Here is a 27,241-nt window from a genome sequence, read left to right on the forward strand (position 1 = left end):
TTTTACACCCACCGCGAGGTCAGGGGTTCAAACCTCGTCGACATTTTCATAACTCCTTTGGTGGCATTAATGGTTGAAATAGAAAGTTTGTTTTATAATTATTGATTTCCATATGTGGCTTAATGGCCACTGGCTACAGGATTTGAAGTGGGAGGTTGAGGTTTCAAAACTCATTGAAGACCTTTGTTTATTATTATTATTTTTTAAAAATTTCCACCATGATGTCATGATGATGTCATCAGAATTCAAAATGATATTTTTTACCTCCAAAATTCAAATTCTCATAACTTTCACATATGAAGTCTGTTTTTGACAAAATGAATGTCATTGGAAAGCTTGTGACGAGATCTTCATTTTGAAATCCATTATTGACCACTTTTGAGATGGTCTAATTTTGCCCCTTATCTAGCCCTTTGGTCTACCTGTTGACCAAAACTTTGACCAAGCATAACTTGCATGAACGAACTCCTTTTTGCTCCATTCAAGTTGTATTGAAATTAGGATGCTGAGATCTTTTTGATGGTGCAAAAATTTGGAGATTTGAAAATACTTCAATTTTCACTAAAATTATCGACCGGATCAGGCCTCCCCACTGAAGACCTTTTGGACCTCCAAAAGTGACATTTACTCTGACATTGAGTGAGGACTTGGCCTCTCCACTTGTCCTATATCATCTGTATATCTAAATACTTGGCTCACAAGCACAATGAAGATTGTAACAACATTGTTGATCATAAACATTATTCTATCTCTTCCATAAGCCTCTACATCAATTGTCGTGCCACTAACCAACAAACATTGATGAGCATCAAGCTGAACAATAATGCAGAAATGAAAGAGAATAAATCAAAAACATATCGATCCTTCACAATAGGAACATTTTTACCCAAGGAACCATCAATGCTTTCAATCATCATTCCCTCATGTTGTATTGCAAGTGCATCCTACAACATCTGACCTTGGTTAGCTACTCCAAGTTCAAGTGTAGAACCACCTGTACTGACAGACATAAGAGTCAACTCTTTACTTGCATTAATTATCCTCTTTAACTACCCTATGTTTGCAAAAGAATGACCAGTCTTAATCTTGTGAGAATGTACAATATACTGAATGCCATCTTTAAACAAGTGATAATGATTCTTTTCCCTGTAGAAAATTGCTTTTCTGTCATAAAGATAAGGGCTACCAAGCACTATCCCACATATATCCAGTGGAACCACATCAAACTATACTTTATCCACAAACTTACTAGTGATTGTGAATCTTAAAGTGCATTTTCTTGTTACTTGCAACTTATCATTTTCACAAATCCAGCCTAGTGGATAAGGTTTCTTATGTAATGTAGTTTCCAATCCCAAGTTTCTCACAATACTCTTAGAAATCAAGTTCACTTGAGAACCACTATCTATGAGTGCATCAATTTTAGTGTTCTTAGCAACAACCCTTAAATGAAAAAGCTCATTCCTTTTCTTATCTTCAAACAAATCATTTACTGTAGAAGTAGAAGCACAACTAGCAATAGAAACACCAAAAATAGGAGCTTTACCTTCCAAACCCATAGTTCTTGTCTTAGTCTCATCATCTGAATCTGAACCAAAATCCATAGCAACATTTGTTGCTTTCTCCTTACCTTTCTATTTCTGATCAAATGTATGAGCCCACTTAGGCTTCAATTCGGGATGCAACTTCCAACAATGTTCTTCATCATGACCCTTCCTATCACAATGAGTGCAAGAAAGTTTCTCATCCTTCTTAACTATAGCTACCTTCTTTCCTTTCTCCGTCTCTACATTCTTAGAAGATTTTGTTACATCATTATCAAACTTATCAATAAATGATCCTTTACCCCTTGACTCTAAGTGTGTAGCTTGAACAGAAATGTCATCCAAATTACAAGGGTTCAATACCAAAATAGAATGTTTAAGGTAGGAATGAAGACCTCCTATGTACTTCAACAAAGTATCCTAGGTGTACAAAGGAACATTCAAAGCAATAGCCCTTTTCCTAAATCCATGGGTGTACTTCTGGATAGTTTGACCTTTCCCTTGTCTAAACATTTGCTAGTCCATCATTAACTATTGCATATGTCCTAGGGGATAAAATTGGTTTTTAAGAGCATTAACAAACTCTACCCAAGTCAAACTAACTCTACCATGCTATGAAAATTCTACCTTAGTCTTACTCTCCCACCAGGTTAAAGTTGTACCTCCTAACTAAAGAGTAGCTAATTGAATCCTATCAACATCATCTAATAGGTTCTAGACTCTACAGTAGACTTCTACTTGTTGAATCCAATCATCCAATTTTTCAACATCAAGTTCACCACAATACTTAGGCAAGTCAAATTTTACATCTAGTTTGATCTTAGGTTTATACCCACTCTTGAAAGGATTAGAAGAAGTAGAATGAGGAGAAGATGGAGAAGAAGGAGAAGATGATGAAGATGGAGACAGAGGTTCAGGAGGGTCACTACCACCTCCTACTCCTTTGGCTTTGTCATCCTTCAATGAGGATTTTGCTTCCTCCTTCTTCTTAGCCTTATTTTCCTTTCTCAATTGTCGTTCGTGTCTCTCTTGGAGAAGAATGTCCACCTTAGCCTTCATCTCGAGAAATGATATTCAAAATTCTTGCTCACTGATCTCATTAGGAACCTCCATTCTAGAAATTGACATCTTTGGAAATGTTCTATGCTTCCCAATATTAATATTAAATTCTTCAAGCTTGCCTTCACCCTTTTGAATCCTGGATCTTGTTAGCATTCAAAAAAATAACTGCAATAATACTCAACTAGGCTTTGATACCACTTGATTTGATGGACGGATCTAGACTAATTGCAATATTGAATGCTTAATTAAAATCAAATTAGCAGAAGTCTTAATACATTTATACATAAATGAAATCAAGCATCACAAACTCAAAAGCTTGAGGTGAAATAAACAAAATTGAGAGAGAGAAGAAGATACAAAGTGTAAACAAAGTTTGATTTTGGAGTTTGCCACAAATGTGACTACGTCTTCGAGTCAGCTCCAATAGAGTACGACCGATCCGATTAATCTCCAAAAATCAATTAAAAATGCACCAAGTCCATTCCTTCGAGCACTTTGGTAGCAAAAAAACTCTGACGTACAAGAATGGCTCAAAAATCTCCTTACAAGACCTCTCTATTCTTTCAAAACTTCACCAAGAGCAATTTCTCTACAAGTCTCCTTCAAGAATTACAATAATTCTCCAACTTTGATTACCTCCAAAATGACATCCTACCCCCCTTTTTATACAAAATAATTTGCCTAAATAGGCTCAAAACCAATTAATCCATAATTAGACATTTTAACCATAAGAAACCTATGAATAACCCCTTTTCCATTTTTATATTTTGGCATTACATTCATATTTGGGGTTTAGCTATTAATAAAATAACAAATAAATCCTATTTTAAAAGTGGATGGTTTGTTTGTTCCCACTCAAATAATAATTATGCCCTCAATATAGCAAAAGCTAATGCGTGGCGCAATGGCCATGCAACTTTTACACCCACCGTGAGGTCAGGGGTTCAAACCTCATCGACATTTTCATAACTCCTTTGGCGGCATTCATGGTTGAAATAAAAAGTTTGTTTTATAATTATTGATTTCCATACGTGGCTTAATGGCCATCGGCCATAGGATTTGAAGTGGGAGGTTGAGGTTTCAAAACTCATTGAAGACCTTTGTTTATTATTATTTTTTAAAAAATTGCCACCATGACATCATGATGATGTCATCAGAATTCAAAATGATATTTTTTTACCTCCAAAATTCAAATTCTCATAACTTTCACATATGAAGTCTGTTTTTGACAAAACGAACAACGTTGAAAAGCTTGTGACAAGATCTTCATTTTGAAATCCATTGTTCACCACTTTTGAGATGGTCTAATTTTGCCCTTATCTAGCCCTCTGGTCTGCCTGTTGACCAAAACTTTGACCAAGCGTAACTTGCATGAACAAACTCCTTTTTGCTCCATTCAAGTTGCGTTGGAATTAGGACACTGAGATCTTTTTGATGGTGAAAAAATCTAGAGATTTGAAGATACTTCAATTTTCACTGAAATTATCCACCAAATCAGTCATGGAGAGGGAGAGCATGATGGTGTAGGTGCATGCATCAAAAGAACCATAGCTCATGAAGAACTAAAGTACAAAGATGGATCAATATTGATAGATGCAAAATCCATTGTCTAGTGGTGTAATGCTACAATGGGTCTAGGTAAGGAAAGTGAGTCTATGGTTCATAGATTTTTTTGTTGGTTGATAGATAATACTAACATTGCACCATATGAGGATTGTTGCACACTAACAGGATCTAGTGAGTTGCACTCTTTTAGAAGCTCTAATGTAGGTTCATGGAGTATCCACACATGAAAAATAGTATGATATTTTCCATCATGTGCAAAGGAAAACTGGGATGAGTGTGAGTTGACCAAATTGGTGGAGAAATTGGATATATAGGTTTTATACTCAATTGACACCTATCATCCCCCACAAGCACTGAAAATAGTAGAGATGGATTTGTCCATTGACATTGACTACTTTTCTGATCTAGTGCAACCTGGTAATATATATATATATATCTTTGTAATTTCAATATGTAACTTTATAACTTTTACCTAAGTATTTTCTAAATTAATGACTGCATTTTGTACATTTATCACTCCAAGCCATGTTTTTGTTGTTATTGCATCTAAAGACAATGAAGAAGGGACAGATTATTATTTGTGTTGTGTCCAAGACAAACAAAAATTGGATCACATAGTTATAGATGGTGAAGATTTAGAGTACCATATCAGTGCGGTGGTTGTAACCACACATGGCTTAGATAATATCCTATGAAGAATCCTAACTTGTGGTTATTCAAGGATTGGCAAGTACAGAGGAAGATTCTTCATTATTTGAACCTTGTTGTCACATCAAATGTCCACTTGATAAAATATGGTGGAAAACCACATAAGAAGACTCTTTGGAAAGTTTGCGAGTCAAACCATGAGGCAATACTTGAGACATTAAAATGTAGAGCAGATTTAGTTGGTTCATTAGATTGAATAGGTAGAGAGGGAGAGAGAGTGAGGGAGAGAGAGAGTGGTATAGGGGCACCTTGAATCATAGGGACGCCAACTTTTCATTTTTTTTGTGTTATACTCCAAGTGAGCCTTGTAAGTAGAATAACGATCATTGGTCCTAGGTGTGGTAGTTAAGGTATTGGATGTCATTTAATTTCATTAGAAGAGTCAATATTTTGGCCTAAAAATCAGGGCATACCTTGCCATAGGGCAATAAGTAACCTGAGTATGAGTCATTAGCTTAAGGAAGGGTCCCTAGCATGGAATTGCTAAGGGATAGCCTAAATAACAAGTTAAAAGTGTGAAGAAGAGCAAGCAAGAAAAATTGTAAATGTTGCTATATTGATATTTTGCAATTTTTGCAAAATGCCGATTTTGCAAGAAATTTTATATTTGCCTTTTGTAATGACCCTTTCTACTAGGTTGAAAATTAAACAGTCCTAAAACATAAATAAATACATAAAATAATGTTTGAGAGAGATTTTATCTTGAATTTGGTTATTCTTAAGAGAAAATACTTAATACTATTGTTATGTGTAGATTTTAATAATTTGTTGCCCTTGTAATAGGTCTCTTGATGAGTGGAAGATTTATTGTGGCTTTGAGTTTGGACATGCTTAGATTGGGGCTCCCTCATACCTTACTCCATATTGGGATTCATGACAATCCACCCTTCCTAATTTTGCTTGTCCTCAAGAAACTTTGGGTGAGACATAATTTGTTCTCTTTAGGTGAGTCATCAATCCCAATATGGACTAAGGTCCAAGGGAGCCCCAAGCTGAGCATGTCCAAACTCAGAGCCACAATAAATATTCCATTCATCAAGAGACCTACTACAAGGGAAAAAAATTATTAAAATCTACACATAAAAATAGCATTAAGTATTTTCTCTTAAGAATAACCAAATTCAAGATAAAATCTCTCTCTGACATTAATTTATGTATTTATTTATGTTTTAGGACCATTTAATTTTCAGCCTAGTAGAAAGGGTCATTACACCTTTTAAAACTTGAAGGAGTCTAATGGAAACCATAAGGATGAAGGTGAAAGATCTAGGAGGAGACATAAAGACTTTCCAAACCCTAAAATGAGAGAAGTTAATATTGTTGTGCACAGTCAGCATGCTATAGCATGATATTTGAAGGAAAAATTAATGATTTTCTGATTTTTAAGGCATTTTTGACATCGTTTTTGTAGACTATACTAGTTTCCATGGTAGATTAGGTTATTTAGAACAATTTTGTTTTAGGAAGTTTGGTCTAATTTTCTTTCTTTTCATAGTTTTAAAAATCTTTCTCTTTTTACCAGTCCGTTGTCTTGCTTTCAATAGCTTGTATTAATAATGGTGTAACTCACCATCCCATTGTTGGATTTGTATAGCCTCTTGGGGATAGTTAGCATACACAATGTAATATATTGTGGCAAAAGTAGGGCCCTTCAAAAAGTTGGCAAGCAATTTTAACCTCTTGCCTTAGGCGAGCTAGAACATGTCTGGCAAGTGCATCCAATAAAGAAAAGGAACATCATAATCTCCATTACAATAGCATGGAAGCTTTGCAATTTTAATAGTTATATTCTTTAGTCCCAAAAATGGACATTATAGATATTTTTCACTAATCCTTTACAATAGAAAATGTTTGCAAAAAATGGCATGTACTTGTATGAGGACATTGTATATTACAAAAATTCCACATCGAAGTAGTTGGCTAGCTGCTCAAAAACTAGTAAGTAAATGCAAGTGGGATCTTAAAGATACCTTAATAAACTAATATCCACTTTACTCAAGAAACATCTTGGTCACTGATGCAGTAGTAGGTAGAAGAAGTCTTCAAACAACAAGGAATGGTAGAAGTTCTCAAATTCCCTCAGCACCCAAGGTGAAGGGTCCTAGTGCCAAATACCTATTTTAGGTATGGAGATGGGCTTATAGGAAGGTTATCACAACTCCACAAGACAAGCTAACCTAATCACTAAGTCTATCAAAGTTCTAAGCACCAAAAACTCAAAATGCACTAATGGATTCCCTTAGCCAAAGAGAGATCAAACCCAAAAAATTGGATACAAAGAATAGGGGTGGCCTACAATCATTGATATGGCCTATTTATGTCTTAATAAACATGAATCAATGATTCATTTCATCAAAGAAAACTTATAGCATCAAGTTGCTTTGAAAACCAATTAATTGGCTTATAGCCCTCCTAGAATGAGAATAAGGAATATGTTTGAATTCTTCCAAACAACATGGTAGCTTGACCATGGATTTGGATACCCCTTTGGGTTTTATAAAACATACCAAAGTTCCCAAGGATGGAGAGGAATAGAGGTTGTTGCTACTGCAACATTAGACCAAATTCCTAAGCCTAATTAGGGCTCCATTTACTCTACAAGTGTATTTTCTACAAAGAAGAAACTCAATCCAACTATTACGATATGTGGGGGCATATAAAAGAAACAATAATCCAAGGTTTTAGCCTTTAATGAATCCAACTCAAACTAGAAGGGACTATTACAAGTGTTGTACGGTGTACTCATGGTGATGCACACCTAGGGTATGGCAAAAAATTCAACTCCTTGCACTTCCTCAAAAACAACTTGTAGAATCTGAAAGTACATCGTTACACCTTTCATTCCACCAAGGGCATCAATTTACCATGCTGGAATGTTTCAAAATGACCTAGCCCTAGCAAAGTGTTAATTTCTAGGCTAAATCCTAGCAACAAGCAAGAAAATTTGATAACTTTCAAACTATGAAGAATTAGAACATAAGACTCAATGCAAAATGAAATAGTTCCAACTTTTAGATCCACTAGCACATTCCCTCTCATCCATACAGTTCCATATAAGGGTCTAGAACACATGTTTTTCAAGGAAAAATTCTTATTTGTATTGATTTCAATGCCAAATTACAATTGTGCTTCCTATCATTGACCTATAAGGCTTTAAGGATGTCTCTAATGGTTACATGGTTAGTTTAAACTGCCTAGCCATTTGAGGAAAGGATTTGAAAGTATTTGACACTATTTTGCAAAGTTTCTCAAAAGTTGCTAACTTGGTCTAGACCTAAAGTAGGTGATCCAACATGGATCTAGTTATTAGAAACAATTAAAAACCTAGAATCCTATTCATTTTTTAGGTGTATTGATCATATGTTGTTTTAGTTACCCAAGGGCTCATATTTATGCCTAATCCTAGAGCTAGGCCTTACAACCAGATCAATGTGCCAGCATATCCTAAGTGAACTATCTAGGATTCTTAGGTGCCTTCTTTGATGAGTCTAGAGTGGGTGTTCCTGCAATAGTTATCTAGTTGACTAGGATGGGAATTGACAATCTCCATTTAAACCCAAGTCTCCATTTAAAGGTGGTAATGAGCCTTTTGTTGTTATGTTAAGATCATTAATATATTTCAATGAGAACTTTAAGGTATCATGCCTAGCCTTAGCATCCTGTCTTTTCAATTCCTATAAAGAAAGCAAGGCCATTGATGAATAGGCATTTCTAATTGAAACATCTATGGTGCTGGAATGAAGTGTGTGACTAGATTCTTTTCCTACTAATGAGCCAATTTGAGGCTTCACTTCACATTGCTCCATGGATAATTCTATAGCGCTTGTTACTTCTCTATCTAAATTTTTTGTATCTATGTACATGTGCACTCTTTCCTGATAGCTATAGGTTTTGTCTCTTAATCCTAAGTAATTGGCATACTCTAGATGGCACTACGATGGACCCATTTGACCTAAATATGTAAAGAGCAAAAATTGCTCAAAAGTTGCAATGTTGCTCAAAAGGTTGCTTGAGTAACTTTTGTGGAAGTTTGGGAATTTTTAACTATCCATAATTGGGTATATGAGCATGGGAAACATATTTTTGAAGGTTAGAAGGTTTCTAGTCAGATTTGTATTTTTAAGAAACTTTTATAACTTTTGGATTTTTTTTGCAAAGTTCACTAGATTTCATTTCTAAGACTCGGAAAAGCTTCCAAGCTATTAAAAAACAACTAAAAACACCTAATCCTAGGCTATCTTGACCAAAAATTCAAAAAGACCCAATTTTTCCTAATTAGCAACTTTTGCTCACATCTTGCACAAAGTGGCCTAGGCATACATATCTTGCTCATATCTCTCTCACCATTCATTGTGGGATTGAACTATCTATTCTATTAGCTCTAAGTGGCTAGGTAAACCCTAGCCCCAATCTCCTCCCATCTTGTTGAGTTCTCAAACATTCTTGGGCACGCTCAACCGAATCGTAACTAAGAGTCACTAAATGCCATAGGGCAATGATCTTTGATAAGGCATATCTTAGAACTTGTGTGAAATATGGATGCAATTTTAGGTGCTATAGGACTTTGTTGTGGAGAACTACACTAACCTCTCTCATTTTTTGGAGATCTTATTCCATTTTGATTTTGTGCCCCATCTTGAGTGATGTTGAAACTTGTAGTGTTGGCTAGTACAAAATTTCCAACTACCGAATCTCCCTCACCATTCATTATGGGATCAAACTGTCTATTCTATTAGCTCTAGGTGGCTAGGTAAATTCTAGCCCCAAGCTCATCTTGTCTCATTGAGCACTCAAACATTCTTGGGCACACCGAATCAAATCATCCCTAAGAGTCACTAAGTGCCATAGGACATCGATCTTTGACGGCCCACATATCTCAAAGCTTGTGCAAGGTATGGATACAATTATAGGTGCTATAGGACCATGTTGTGGAGACCTATAATAACCTCTCTCACTTTTTAGAGATCTTATTCCATTTGAATTTTGTGACCCCATCTCAGGTGATGTTGAAACTTGTAGTGTTGGCCAGTACAAAGTTGCCAACTACCGAATCTCCCTCACCATTCATCGCAGGATCAAATTGTCTATTTTGTTAGCTTTGGTTAGCTAGGTAAACCCTAGCCTCAAGCTCATCCTATCATATTGAGTGCTTTAATTTTCTTAGGCATGTCAAACTGAAACATCTCAAAGAGTCACTAAATGCCATAGGGTAGCAATATTTAACGATCTCAAAGTTTGTGTGAGGTATAGATAGGATTCTAGGTGCTAAAAAATCATGTTGTGCAGACATACAATAACCTCTCTCACTTTTTAGAGATCTTATTCTATTTTTATTTTGTGACCCCATCTTGAGTGATACTAAAACTTGAAGTGTTGGCCAGTACAAAGTTGCCAACTATTGAATCTCCCTCACTATTTTTCATGGGATTGAACTATATATTCCATTAGCTCTAAGTGGATAGGTAAACCCTAGTCCCAAGCTCATCCTATCCTATTGAGTGATTGAAAATTCTCAAGCACACCAAACCTAATCATCCCTAAGAGTCACTAAGTGACATAGGGAAGCAATCTTTGACGAGGCATATCTTAGAGCTCATTTGAGGTATGTATGTGATTCATAATGCTATAGGACCATGTTATGGAGATCTAAAATAAACTCTCTCACTTTTAGGAGATCTTATTCCATTTTGATTTTATGACCTCATCTTGGGTGATGTTGAAACTTGTAGTGTTGGCCAGTACAAAGTTGCCAACTGTCCAATCTCCCTCATAGTTCATCATGGGATTGAATTGTTTATTCCATTAGCTTTGTGCAGCTAGGTAAAACCTAGCCCCAAACTTTTCCTATCCTATTGAGTGCTCAAACATTCTTAGGCATGCCAAATCAAATTGTACCTAAGAGTCACTAAGTGTCATAGGGCATAAATCTTTGATGAGGCATATATCAGAGCTTGTATGAGGTATGGATGTGATTCTAGGTGTTATAAGACTGTGTTGTGGAGATCTACAATAGCCTCTTTTGGTTTTTGGAGATCTTATTCCATTTTGATTTTGTGACCCCATCTCGGGTGATGTTGAAACTTATAGTGTTGGCCAATACAAAGTTGCTAACTACCGAATCTCCCTCATCATTCATCATGGGATCAAATTTTCTATTCTATTAGCTCTAGGTGGATAGGTAAACTGTAGCCCCAAGCTCATCCTATCTTTTTGAGCGCTTGAACGTTCTTGAGCATGTCAAACTGAAATGTCCCTAAGAGTCACTAAATGCCATAGGGAAATGATATTTGACCAAGCATATCTCAGAGCTCATGCAAGGTATGGATATAATTCTAGGTGCTACAAGACCATGTTGTGGAGACCTACAATAACCTCTCTCACTTTTTAGAGATCTTATTCCATTTTGATTTTGTGACCCCATCTTGGGTGATGTTGAAACTTATAGTGTTGGCTAGTACAAAGTTTCCAATTTTTGAATCTCCCTCATCATTCATCCTACAATCAAATTATCTATTTTTTAAGTTCTAGGTGGCTGGTTAAAACCTAGCCCCAAGCTCATCTTATCCCTTTGAGCACTCCAACATTCTTAGGCACGTCAAACCAAATCATCCCTAAGAGTCATTAAGTGTCATAAGGAATAAATCTTTGATGAGGCATATATTAGAGCTTGTGTGAGGTATGGATGTGATTCTAGATGCTATAGGACCATGTTGCAGAGACCTACAATAACCTTTCTCTCCTTTTGGAGATCTTAATCTATTTTTATTTTGTGACCCCATCTCAGGTGATGCTAAAACTTGTAGTATTGGCCAATACAAAGTTGCCAACTGTTGAATCTCTCTCACCATTCATTGTGGGATCAAACAATATATTCTATTATCTTTGGGTGGCCAGGTAAACCCTAGCCCCAAGCTCCTCCCATATTATTCAACATTTGAACATTCTCAGGCACACCAAACTGAATTGTACTTAAGAGGCACTAAATGCCATAGGGCAACAATCTTTGATAGTGGCAACTAGATATGTCATCTCATCCAATGATGGAGACTCATAATAGAAGGTAAAGGGGTGATCATACACCTCATTTTTAACATGTTATTTTTTTATGGTAATAAGGTAATCCTTTTTTGTAAGGTCAAGGAACTTTAGGTCACCTATAAACCCAAGTTGCCTTAGTCCTAGCGATTTTTCTTTTTTTTGTTGTTTTTTTTAATAAGTTGACTCAATAAGTGTTTTAAGAGTCATTATACCTTATATAGGTCCTATGTGTTACCAAAAACCATTTGGTTAATTTCTAGGAAGAGTTAGTGCAAAAATTGCATTTTGCAATAAAAGTAGCTGACAACTTTTTCACAATTTTAGCATTTTTTTGGAAAAGCTTGAAATTAACCTTACAACCAATCAAACCATCTGGTAATCAATTGGAATGGATTCCAAATGATGAAAATAACCTCTATGAATTAAGAGGATGCATAAGGTGTTGGCGATTATTATGTTTTTTTTTATATGGCAAGGAATCGTTGTTGATGTTAAACTTGTATATAAGATCATTGAGTTATTGTCAAATATCATTACTTCCTATTTGGAACAGAAAAATCATACTTTGTCAAAATAAAACACCAAATTTAGCTATATGTTGTCACTAAATAGAGTTAGTGGAAGATGTTAAGAATATTCTTGGTTATCTTAATAGCCATTTCATGGGTTTGAAACATAATCACTTTCGTTTGTGAAGAGTTGTCCAAAAATCAGAAAATTACATGATGTTGCAAAGAAAATACAATCATAGGATATTGGGAGATTATTTTCATTGATAGGATGCTGAAGAATCTCTTAGAAGGATGGAATAGATTATAGACTAAAGTTTGTGAGATAGTTATTAGGTGTTCCTTGAAGTGTCTAAGGTGTTAGTTTGAAGCAAGAAGTTGATTATGATCCATTTCTCAAATTTGCTCATTTTTCCCTTATTGCTTCCCATGTCTTGAATAGGGAAAGTGATCAAGTATTTTTTTGAAGTTGAGTAGAAGTTTGTTCAATATTGTAACTAAGTTGGAAAGAGTCTTTGAAGACACTTAGGAAGGTGGGAAAGGTAGTTTGCCTTAAAAGTGTTCTTACTAGGGATCCACTAGCTTTTGGTGTGAGCACTCTACATCATTTTGGATGCAATTTATATTAAAATGAAATACATAAAATTTACTTAAAATGTAGACAAGAAAAATAAGATATATATTATGATAACCAATAATGTCATACATGAATGGACATATAATGTATTATGATAACCAATAATGTCATACATGAACAGACATATAATATATTATGATAACCAGTAATGTCATACATTAAGAAATATATAATATATTATGATAACCAATAATGTCATAAGTCTAATAATGTCATGCATCAAATATATGTCATACATCAAATAGAAAATTTCATATATACATCAAAATGTATATCAAATATGTCCACTAACATAAAATCCAATATAGATGTCCACTAATGCCTATACATGTGTATCTATCAACTATATCTTCTCCTTCCCATGAGGGGAAGGAAAAAAATCCCTAGAGGTCTTTGGTCATTGTGTGGAGCGAAATAATGGAGATGATGGGGTCTTCCTCACACGCTCGCTTGTCCTCTTGTTTAGGCTCTTCTCTAAATTGAGTTGATACAAAAAAAGTAGATATAAATCAATAATTATTATACATTGAAATCAAATATATGTACACACAAAATTAATAATTTTCTTACCGCCATCAAATAGTCACTTTGTACATCCACCTAAAAGGCTCGTGGATGATTGGGTGTAATAAGGCCCTACAAAAATTCAATCAATATAATCACTTATAAATAATATTTAAAATTTTGATACTAACTATTATAAAAAAAACTAAGACCAAGAGAATTATTGCATACCTCGGTCAATGGCTCTGAACTAGCCATTGTTGTAGCAACTCCATGATCGATGGACTAGCGAAGATAAGGGAGTCTTGGACATCAACAACTGCATGTCATATAATAAAATTTACATGTAACATGAAATATGAAACAAATATAATCAAATGAATTAAATTAACATGAAACAAATATACCTTTATGAGGCTCGTATCACGCCTAGGCTCAGAGTCCCTTGTGAATGTCGATGGTCTAGTAGAGAACTGATGCACATAGATAATTTTTTTTTGTGAATCCTTCATATGATTACTTAATAAATATATGTATTAATTTAAATGATTAAATCAATACATACCTCTCAACTCATCGACAAGATGTAAAATGGGGCCAACAAATCTACATACTAGGGCCATCAACACTCTTACCCTAAATTTCGAACAATGTCAATACATGCTAACTAATTAGTCATTAACTATACATATGAAATGTGATCAAATTAGTTTATTATAATTTCAAATTACTTGTGTGTCAATTCCAAATGTGTCACTCAAGAACTCATCAGTGACTAGCCCATCATCCATACTATCTCCAACATGACTGCCAAATTGCATAAGGATCCACATGAAGTGAACATGTGACTGTGACATATAGAAGGCTCCTCCTTAACTAATAGATTGGTACAATGAATGGGGGTCTCTATAAAAGTATTTATAGTCCCTAGAGTGCTGGTCTCTACACGTCCCTTCACAACTGAAGGAATAATCACATGCTCACCCTGTGGCTTGACAATAGGTGCCCTAACTATATTAGGGTCACGATGTGCCCCCAACCTCTCAAATGATGACCCCCCACCTCTACCTTGAGATCCTAATATATCAAAATAATTTGGGATCTCCCCAAGAAAAAATTCACAATACAATTTCTTTAAGAAATACATTGGAACCTCGTGAGGGGCATCAAAGAAATACTAGCCACCATCTATCCCAAAAGTTATTTCTAATATCATCATGTATGCATCAATAGATAGGGAACATTTTTGTTGTATGTTTAATAGTGTCTTGTTCTCCAAGCTTTTTAAACAATACACAAATGCTACCTTTTTCTATTTCCCTTTTTTCCATCATTATATGATAATTTGTTTGCATAATATCTTCTTTGCTCATCCCTCTTAACACATCAAATATCCAACTAACCACTAACATAAGCTAAATGGGTCATAATGGACTCAAGGGAGGATGTCAATCGTGCTCTCATCAGATTGGTTTGTCCACAAGCTTTCAACCTACCAATGAGTGCTTTTAATTCATTTTTTCCTCTCTCTATTCATTCAAAATATTGTCTTGGGTGCCAAGAGGGGGTCTTCCAATTGGTGGAGGTTGTGAAATGTCTTACTCTTCCTTTGGAGGGTTTTGGTTTTCATCTTGTGGAGGGTTTTCATTTTGATTTTATTGATCTACCTATGGATTTGGCAGTTCATTATTCACATTTCTTGATAAGATACCAATTGCAATCTAATTAAATAAATAATTTTAAAGAAAAACTAAAAAAACCTACAAAACAATCTAAAAACTTACAAAATAATGCAAAAATATATAAAATAACACAAAAAAGAGAGTAGAAAATGTACTACATGATCTCAATCTTGATCTTTGGTGATTAGGAGACATTTTGAGGAGGAAGGTGACAAAATTCTTCAACTTTTGTAACTTGTGTGCACATCGTTGAGGAGAAAGAATGTGAAAACAAAAAACAATGAAATGGGTTGTGGGTTTGTAGCCCATATATAAAGATTTATGATTTCACAAAGCACACACACACTATATCCACAAGCCTAAGGCTTGTGGAGCCCAAGCCAAAGTGTGTGCGGGCTATAGCACATATATACTTTTTGAATTTAAAAAAAAATAAAATTTGTGTGTCATGTTTTTGGCACCACAACTTGGTGCACTTACTTGTAAGCTTTGTTAAAAACTTAAAATTAAGAGCATGTAAGAAGATATACAAAATTAAGTTTGGATTAGTCTTTCACCCTATCAATAAATATTACATGATCCTTTTTAAAGGGAAATATTCTCAAATCATGATTTTCATCTTCTAAAAGTACCATACTAATGTAAACAAAATATGTAAACAAATGATGTGGAACCCTATATTCTTCCTCTCAAAATCCATATGGAAATAGTGTGACACTAATTTTTAAACTCATTATAAGCTAAAATAAATCCCTCTTATGCACACAATTACACGTAATGGCTAGGGGCCAAATTGAAAATCACACCCTTGTAGGAAAATTGTGCAATAGTATCCATAAATAAGAGATTACAAAGAAAGAGGGTGTATATGCAAGAATCATAGTTGAAACTGATGCAACAAGGAGAATGCATAAATAATACACAACTTGCATCAAGATGAGATTGTATGGATATTATTTTTGGTTAGAAATGTACAACATTAGAGGCCTCCATAGAGTTTAACAAAGTGTTAAGTATTATATAATTTAACAAAGTGTTAAGTATTATATAATTGAGAAGGGAAGTGAATCAATTATAACTAGTTATTCTATAGACCTTAAAATAACTTTTCACAAACTAAAAACTCTTTCTACTTTTAGATCACTAGCTTTGTAATCATATATGACATCATAACACAAACTTTATATAAAACTATCATTTCCATATTCTTCATCTACTTTTTCGCTACAATTCTATAAGGCTTGGTTATCTAATAAAGGAGTAAACTTTTCATGTATATGATGAGTTACAACAATAAATAGTAAGCACGAAATAATATGCAACCCAATAAACATCCTCATTATTTTTACACAAGTATTTAACGTGGAAATTCTATTAAGGGAAATACCACCTCAGAACTAGCGACCCAAAATTTTCACTCTTCTAAAGTGAGCTTTGTTAGGATGATACCTTGTTAAATTAGGTTACACACATATCATTACATGTGACCTTGTTGGAGTATTTTCACCCAAAATTATCTAGATCTTATCACTCCATGAAACATATATAGAGTGGCTTGCTCTAAAGGACTTATAAAAGAACTCAACAGGGTATGTTCAAGATCATGGTCAACTAAACTATGCACTTGAGTGAGAATGGAAAAACATCACATCAAGGTAATGTCAACTTGACACATAGTTTTGAACTTGTTTTGAAAATTCTATCTAAATATTGTGAGAAAATAATCTGTAGGAAATTGAGCTTAGTTTCCAAAATTCTGGACGTTAATTGAAAAAAAATTGATTCATCAAAAATTTGAATTTTAATAAAACACTACAAAAATTTCAAGACAAAAATAAGTAGGCATATGTCTGACAACCTTAATCAAAACTAAATGATAATATTTTTTAATAATATTCTAGATATACAAAGTAGACTCATGCCCAAATGTAACAAATATTTTTGATAATTTTTATTCAAAATAAATAATTAATTATGATTTTTCTACTATAATATTTTTTGGTCTTAAAAAATCCCATGTTTGACCACCTTAACTAATTCAAAACTTTACAAAAATAAAATTTTTCGCTTATAGTAGAAGAAGCATAGAATGTGATACATGTTTCTGATTTCAAAAATCATATATCATTTGAAATTTTTAGTTGTTTTTCAATCAATGTGTAAATCAATACTTTATACATAACTCCATTAGTAAAAAGGTAATAATTACTTACTAAACAATTTGATAGACATTACTTAGATGGAAAGCTAAGAACATTCTTAAGAAACTCTTTTCATTTCAACAAATTTGGTTGGAAAAAAGTCATCAGATACATATTTGAAGTCATAAGCTCACAAGATCAGGCCAAATACATATTTTCAAGACATTTTTTGCATTGACCATGTAGGTTTTGTATCCAAAGAAATACTAGGCCTTATCAAGGTATTAGTTTTATGGCTTCACATTAGGATGGGTGGGAAAAAGGTCAAAATGGATTTTGAAATATTTTGAGACATTTAAGAACTACATATCTTTCAGATTGCGACATTTTTGCACACCACACTCCTACACATAACCAAAAAAATATTACCATATAGGATTTCTATTAGAGTATATGGTTCCATTGGTTAAGATATCTTTCTACTACAATGGTTAGAATGTAATAGTGAAATGATCTATTAATTTTAGCACTCCCTTTCTTGTTCAATCTTTGTTTCTCTTGATCTTTTTCCTCCTTTCTTTCTTTTGATCCCTTTTAGATGGTTCACTCAACAACTTATCCACTTACTACTTCTCTTTCTTGATCTTCACAATGCATTCTAGCTCAATTATCTTGTGGCTGTCAACTTCTTCTTCAACTTGATCAATAATAATGAGCATTGCACTCATCTATTAAGTAGGAATATTTTTTCTTTTCCATTCCATTAGATCCATCCATTTTTTTAGTTTAATTACAATTTTTAGATCTTCAATTAGCTCAAGTTCATTAAATATAGACACTTCATTAATACACCTTCACCTTAAAATTTATGCTTCAATGCAAATCATTAATTCTCCTTCATCAGATCTCCTTTGAACTTCTTTATCCATTGATCTCATAACTAACTTCATCCTTATCCTTGAAACTTCCCAAATAATCTTTATTAAATAATCAAATATCAGCCTTAGATTATGTTTTTTCAATATTTCTCTTTCTTTCCAGGCTTGATTAACATTATATTTTTCTTGGTCAATACTAGGCTCCATTAATACTAACTTTACTTAGTTGACACTCAACTTTCTTCACACTTTATTAGGTAATCAGTGACAACTATAGTAGCTTGATTAATACTAAGATTCTATATTCATCGACCAAATTGGCTTAGTTTTACATGATCTCAACACTTAATCAAATTATGTAAAATAATCAAACCAACATTACACTATAATAGTCTAACTCATTAAAGTTCCCATTGAGTGCCATATAGTTATCATCACAAACATCATTACCTCTTCAAATCCTCTTCATCAATTAATTTATATGGCACTGAGCTACTAAATTAGTATAATGTCTCATCAATAAAGGCTTGACATCAATGATGACGCTTTCATATACATTAAAAATATTATTAGTTAAAGATAAAAATATCCCCCTTGGGATTGATGGAAATACATTCTAAAGATAAGATATTACATTACACAAAATTACATTATGAAAATAAATAAATTATGAAACCTTAAATATCTTCAATTTTCTGACTTCATCTAGGTTCTCTATAACTTCATGATCTTTGTTTCAGATTCTAATTATCACATTCTCTTCTCGATTTGTTTCATGCTCCCCCTTTGGATATACTTCTTTGTTCAACATCATCTACAACTTGTGGTATCACTTTCATCTCATTCTCTTTTGAAAATAATAACTACTCATTTGTATAGTAAACTACTCCTTTGATAATCATTCTCTTCCTTATTCTTTACTCTCCCCTTACCTAATATTCTCATTCTTCACGGATATACTCCTTGTTTGACAAAAATGTAAAAAAAATATATATATATTTTAAGTAGAAACCTATAAAACCTTGTAGTTATACCTTGTACCTTTCATGTACTAATTACATCTACTTCATTACAATCAATCTTTCAAAACTCTAGAAACAACTCCAAATTTGTGAACTCATGCATCTTTCACTCAATGTACCTCGGATAAGGGAAGGACCTCTAACTTACCTCTTAAATACTCAAAAGAATCCTTAGGAAATGGATTTGTGAATATATTTTTAATTTTCTCCTTGCACTTTACATACTCCAAACTAACTTTTTCCCTTGTACTTACTCTCCAAGGTAGTGATATTTGATAGATATATGATTTGTTTCTATATGCATCATAGGATTCTTTGGTATATATATTAATGACACTTTATTGTTGCAAAATATAGTTACATGTTTAGTGACTTCCTCTTTCATTTCTTCTAATAATTGCTTAATCCAAACAATGTTTTATTAGTCAATACTAGCAGCAATATTCTTAGCTTTAGTAGTACACTAGGAAATACATAAATCTTTCTCCTAAAAAGAAAGCTCCACCACTAGCACTCTTTTTGTCATCAATTTTTTTAGCCTAATCAATATCGGTATAAACTCTTAGCACAAAATAACCTTCTTTCTTATACCATAGTCCATAGTCCTCTGTTACTTTTAAATATCTAAATATCCTCTTTATTATAGTCATATGTTTCCATAGGATTAGATAAAAAATCACAACTATTCCAACTACATGTACAATATTATGTCTACTATGTGTAATAATTTGCCTTAGGGAAAAATCACCCAAGACCAAGAAGCATAATAACTAGCACAAAATAGATCAATAAAGTATGATCATAATAACAATATGATATTCAATTGATTGTATAGTACACTAGGAGTGCTTGTATATAAAGGCCTCTAGAATTATTCTAAAATGTCTATGAGTTAGCAATATGATAATCCTCACAACTAAAAACATGTCCACCAAGAGTGGGTTATCCTCCATTAAGAACAGGAGTTAGTGTGATGATGAGAGGATAAGCTTACAAAGGTGTGTCACATAAAATTATGTTGTAGACACCATTTTCTTAATTAAGAGTGCGACCAACTATGTTGTCAACATGAAAACTTAGTTAATTATGCAAACTCCAATGTTGTAGATACCATGCAATAAATTAGAGTTGCTTACTCCACTATTGTCAACAAGACAATTCATATGAGTATGCAAACTCCTAGGTGTCTAACCTAATAAATAATAAAATAATGCATTTATCCTAACTAAACTTAAGTAAAATGTAAATAATAATTATTTACAAAAACACCCCCCTTGAGTGCAACTTAGGGGAATGCACTTAAGTTTACAAAAGCTATGATGAAATGCATAATGGGTCCAAGCTACTAGGCCATGTTAGGTACCCAAATATAAATGCAATGCTGAAATGCAATAAAATCTCTCTACAAATGGAGAAAGAGGGAAAATGTCATGGGAAAAACCCTCCTCCAAAAAGAGAGATATATAGAATAGAGAAGAGAAGGATCATGTGACCCCCCTAGTGAAAGATCCCTCACACCCAAGAGATCTTGCAAATGAAGATACTTGACCTCTATGAAGGGCTTGGTGAAGATGTTGGCTACCTGCTACTCAATAGGACAATACTGCAATGCAATGATGTGCTCATGAATCATCTCTCTGATGTAGTGCATATGAACCTCAATATGTTTTGTGTACTGATGTTGCACTAGATTTTTTGAGATCTCAATAACACTCTATTTATCACAATGAATGACTGTGAGTCTAGGTAGATCAAAACCAAACTCATTTAGAATTTTTTGTATCCAAATAGCTTCTATTGTCACATTCACAGCTCCTCGATACTCAGCCTTAGTCAATGAAAGAGCAATGGTGTTTTGCTTTTTACTCTACCAAAAAATGGGGCTGGAACCAAGATGAAACATATGTCCTAAAGTAGACTTGCAAGAATTGAGGTCCCCTACATAGTCTGAGTCTATATATCCCATTAATTGAAGTCCTATACTAGCTGCATAGTGTATCCATGTGTATGTGTACCCTGTATATAGTGCAAGATTCATTTTTCTGCCTTCCAATGAAGTTCATGTGGCTCTTGCATGAAGTGAGAAACCATGCCAACTACAAATGAAATGTTAGGGCATGTATGTGTCAAGTAGGTAAGGCTTCCAACCAGCTGTTTATACAAAGTCGCATCAACAAGTGGAGTGGAACATTTTGTTTCTAACTTAACACCTAAAAGGAATGGGGTAGATGCAGCCTTGCAGTCATTCATGTTAAACCAAGAAAGAAGTTCACGAGCATACTTGGGCCATGATAAGGTGATCCCTAATGAAGACTAATGTATCTCAATACCAAGTAAATAGTGTAGTAGTCCCAAGTCTGTCATCAAGAACCTATCCTACAAAGTAGCCTGTATGCTATCAATAATGGATGTTGTGCTCCTTGTAATGAACAAGTCATCAACATAAAGCATAAGAAGAAAATGTGAATCATCCCTCTGAAGAATGTAGGCATTCAGATCAAAATGACATTTGGTGAACCCTTGGAGAGAAGGAAAGAATCCATCTTGGCATACCAAGCTCTTGGAGCTTGTTTAAGTCCATAGGTAGACTTCTTCAATTTGCAAAACAAGGTAGTATCCTATATGAACCCCTATGGCTACTCCATATATATCTCCCCATGAAGATCCCCATTCAAGAATGAACCTTTCACATCCATCTATTGAAAAACCCATCTTTGAGCTGGCACAATAACTAGTGTCAAATGAATGGAATTCATCTTTACAACTGATGCAAATATCTTAGCATAATCAATGCTAGGTACCTGAGAGAAATCTTTTGCAACAAGTCAAGCCTTATGGGTATGTGTAAGATCATGGTGTACCAAACTATGGCCTTAAGTGGTAGTGAAAAATCAACAAATCAGGTTTATGTCAACTTGACATATAATTTTGAAGTAGTTATGGACTTTATATCAAAAAGTTGTAAGAAAATAATCTATAAGAAATTGAATGTAGTTTCTAAACTACTATGCCTTATCAAGAGAAAAAAAAAATTAATTGGTCAAAAATTTGAATTTTAATGCAGTACTAAGAAAATTTCAGGGCGAAAATAAAAAGTAGGTGTATGTCTGACCACCTTAATCAAAATCAAATCATAATATTTTTTTAATATAATTATAGATATGAAAAATAGACTCATGCCTAGATGTGATGCATATTTTTCAGTATTTTTATTCAAAATAAATAATTAAATATGAATTTTCTACCAAAAATTTTTCAGAAAAAAAGAGTCCCGTGTCTGACCACCCTAACTAATAGAAAATTTTACCAAATTAAATTATTTTTCTTCTTATACTAGGTGAAGTATAGAATGTGATGCAACTTTTAGATTTATAAAATGTTATACCGTTTGAAAGTTATAGCTATTTTTCAATCAGTATGTCAATCAACACTTTACAATAATCTTCATTGATAATTAACTAATAAATACTTATCAAACTCAGAATTTGACAAAAATTATATTGATGGAATCTAGAGAGTGATATTAAAAAACCCTTTTCGTTTCATTCAATTTCGATCAAAGTAACATTGTCAGATGGCTACCTGAAGTTTGAGTATCACTAAAACCCTCTTCAAACACGTCTTTTGGGTTGACCGGGTAGCTTGAAAAATACCAAGCCTAATCGGATATCCAATCTCAAATTGGATATCCGATTTGAAATCAGATATCCGATATGCTTCAAGCGGGAAATTTCAAATCCCAACCCATTTTGGAGGGAAAATTAGGTTTAAACATTATAACTTATGATTTATAAATTATTTCACTTATGTTACTATGTAAAGACGTATTTTAATATATTATATATATAATAACGTAATGTAAAAATATAAGATATAATCTAGTAATATATAATAATATATTATGCTAATCTTATTACAATCTATAAATATAATTTATATTATTATTATTTTTACTAAATATAATAACGTAATTTATATTTATATATATATATATATATATAAAATACTTATTATATCTTATTATATTAATGTGTATGTTATTAATATATATATAATAATGTAATATTTTCATTAAATTAAATAATGTAATATTTTTATTAAATATAATAACGTTATATATATATATATATATGTTATTAATATATATGTATATTATTAATATATATGAATCAAAGGGGGTCATAGGTCAACAATTGACCTCCTTTGATGCATTAAACGACGACATATGTCCCTAGGGGTCCATATATTACAATGGTTAATATGGGTCAAAAGGGATCATAGGTTTGACCAATTAAATGAGAACATGTCTCTACGGGTCCTAGGACCCCAAAGGACATATTTGAATCGTTCATATGGGTCAAAGGGGGTCATAGGTCACCCTATGATCCCCTTTGACCCATTAAATGATGACATATGTCTCTAGGGGTCTTAGGACCCCTAGGGACATATTCGAATGGGTAATATGAGTCAAAGGGAGTCATAGGTCCCTTTGACCTATTAAATGATGACATATGTCCCTAGGGGTCTTAGGACCCCTAATGACATATGTCCCTAGGGGTCCTAAGACCCCTAAGGACATATTAGAATGGGTAATATGGGTCAAAGGGGGTCATAGGGTGACCTATCACCCTCTTTGACCCATTAAACAATGACATATGTCTCTAGGGGTCATAGAACCCCTAGGGACATATTCGAATGGCTAATATGGATCAAAGGGGGTCATAGGGTGAACTATAACCTCTTTTGATACATTAAATGACGACATATGTCCCTAGGAGTCCTAGGACCCCTAAGGACATATTCGAATCATTCATATGGGTCAAAGGGGGTCATAGGGTGACCTATGATCCCATTTGACCCATTAAATTATGACATATTCAAATGGGTAATATGGGTCAAAAGGGGTCATAGGATGACCTATGACCCTCTTTGAGCCATTAAATGATGACATATGTCCCTAAGGGTCCTAGGACCTTTACAAACATATTCAAATGGGTCATATGGGTCAAAGGGGGTCATAGGTGACCTATGACCTCCTTGGACCCATTAAACGATGACATATGTCTCTAAGGGTCCTAGAACCCCTAGGGACATATTTGAATCGTTCATATGGGTCACCTATGACCCCCTTTGACCTATTAAACGATGATATATGTCTCTAGGGGTCTTAGAACCCCTAGCGACATATTCAAATCATTCATATGGGTCAAAGGGGGTCATAGGGTGACCTATGATCCCCTTTGACCCATTAAACGACAACATATGTCTCTAGGGCTCCTAGGACCCCTAGGGACATATTCGAATCGTTCATATGGGTCAAATGGGGTTATAGGGTGACCTATGACCCTCTTTGACCCATTAAATGATGACATATGTCTCTAGGGGTCCTTAGACCCTTAGGGACATATTCGAATGGGTAATATGGGTCAAAGGGGGTCATAGGGTGACCTATGACCCCCTTTGACCCATTAAACGATGACATATGTCCCTAGGGGTCTTAGGACCCCTAGGGACATATTCGAATGGATAATATGGGTCAAAGGGGGTCATAGGGTGAACTATGACCCCCTTTGACCCATTAAACAATGACATATGTCTTTAGGCATTTTAGAACCCTTAGGGACCTTTTTGAATCGTTCATATGGGTCAAAGGGGGTCATAGGGTGACCTATGACCCCCTTTGACCCATTAAATGATGACATATGTCTCTAGGGGTCCTATGACCCTTAGGGACATATTCAAATTGTTCATATGAATCAAAGGGGGTCATAGGGTGACCTATGACCATCTTTGACCCATTAAACGATGACATATGTCTCTAGGGGTCCTCGGACCCCTAAGGACATATTCGAATGGGTAATATGGGTCAAAGGGGGTCATAGGGTGACCTATGAGACCCTTTGACCCATTAAATGATGACATATGTCCCTATGGGTTCTAGGATCCCTAAGGACATATTCAAATGGGTAATATGGGTCAAAGGGGGTTACAAGGTGACTTATGACCCCCTTTGACCCATTAAATGATGACATATGTCCCTAGGGGTCCTAGGACCCCTAGGGACATATTCGAATTGTTCATATGGGTCAAAGGGGCTCATAGGGTGACCTATGACCCCTTTTGACTCATTAAAGGATGACATATGTCCCTAGGGGTCCTAAGACCCCTAGAGACATATTCGAATCGTTCATATGGGGTCAAAGAAAGTCGTGGTGACTTATGAACCTTTTTGACATAATAAACAATGACATATGTCCCTTGGGGTGCTAAGACCCCTAGGGACATATTCAAATCATTCATATGGTCAAAGGGCGTCATAGGGTGACCTATGAGCCCCTTTGACCCATTAAATAACAACATCTGTCTTTAGGAGTCCTAAGACCCCTAGGGACATATTTGAATGAGTAATATGGGTCAAAGGCAGTCATAGGTCACCTTATGACACCTTTTGACCCATTAAAAGATGACATATGTCCCCAGGGGTCCTACATATTCTAATCGTTCATATGGCTCAAAGGGGGTCATAGGGTGACCTATGACACCCTTTGACCCATTAAACAAGGACATATGTCTCCAGGGGTCCTAGGACCTCTAGGGACATATTTGATGGATAATATGGGTCAAAGGGGGTCATAGGTCACCCTATGACCCCCTTTGACCTATTAAATGATGACATTTGTCCCTAGTGGTCTTAGGACAATTAGAAACATATTCGAATCATTCATATGGGTCAAAGGGACCCTTTGACTGATTAAACGATGAGATATGTCCCTAGTGGTCCTAGAACCTCTAGGAACATATTCGAATCGTTCATATGGATCAAAGGGACCCTTTGACCCATTAAACGATGACATATGTCCCTAGAGGTCCTAAGACCACTAGGGACATATTCGAATATGTCTCTAGGGGTCTTATATCCCTTACGGATATATTCAAATCATTCATATGGGTCAAAGGGGGTCATAGGTTGACCTATGACCCCCTTTGACTCATTAAATGATAACATATGTCGCTAGGGGTCCTAGGACCCCTAGGGACATATTCAAATCAGTCATATGAGACAAATGGGGTCATAGGTCACCCTATGACCTTTTTTGACACATTAAATGATGACATATGTCTCTAGGGGTCCTCAGACCCCTAGGGACATATTCAAATGGGTAATATGGGTCAAAGGGGGTCATAGGGTGACTATGACCCTCTTTAACCCATTAAACGACGACATATGTTCCTAGGTCCTAGGACCCCAAGGGACATATTCGAATGGGTAATATGGGTCAAAAGGGGTCACAGGGTGACCTATGACTCCCTTTGACTCATTAAACGACGACATATGTCCGTAGGGGTCCTAAGACCCCTAGGGACATATTCGAGTCATTCATATGGGTCAAAGGGGGTCATAGGGTGACCTATGACCCCTTTGACCCATTACACGATGACATATGTCCCTAGGGGTCCTAGGGCCCCAAGGGACATATTCAAATCGTTCTTATGGGTCAAAGGGGGTCATAGGTTGACCTATGATTCCCTTTGACCCATTACATGACGAAATATGTCTCTATGGGTCCTAGGACCCCTAGGGACATATTCGAATCGTTCACATGGGTCAAAGGGGGTCATAGGTTGACCTATTACCTCTTCCAACCCATTACATGATGACATATGTCCTTAGGGGTCCTAGGGCTGCTAGAGACGTATTCAAATCTTTCATATGGGTCAACCTATGACCCCCTTCGATCCATTTAAAGATGACATATGTCCCTAGGAGTCCTAGGGCCCCTAAAGACATATTCAAATCATTCTTATGGGTCAAAAGGGGTCATAGGTTATGACCCCCTTCGACCCATTTAAAAATGACATATGTCCCTAAGGTTCCTAAGGCCCCTAATGACGTATTAGAATTATTCATATGGGTCAAAGGGGGTCAAAGGTTAACTTATGACCCCCTTC

This window comes from Cupressus sempervirens, chromosome 1 (assembly GCF_028749045.1).
Source record: "Cupressus sempervirens isolate cs-2001-9-10 chromosome 1, ASM2874904v1, whole genome shotgun sequence".
Taxonomy (NCBI): Eukaryota; Viridiplantae; Streptophyta; class Pinopsida; order Cupressales; family Cupressaceae; genus Cupressus; species Cupressus sempervirens.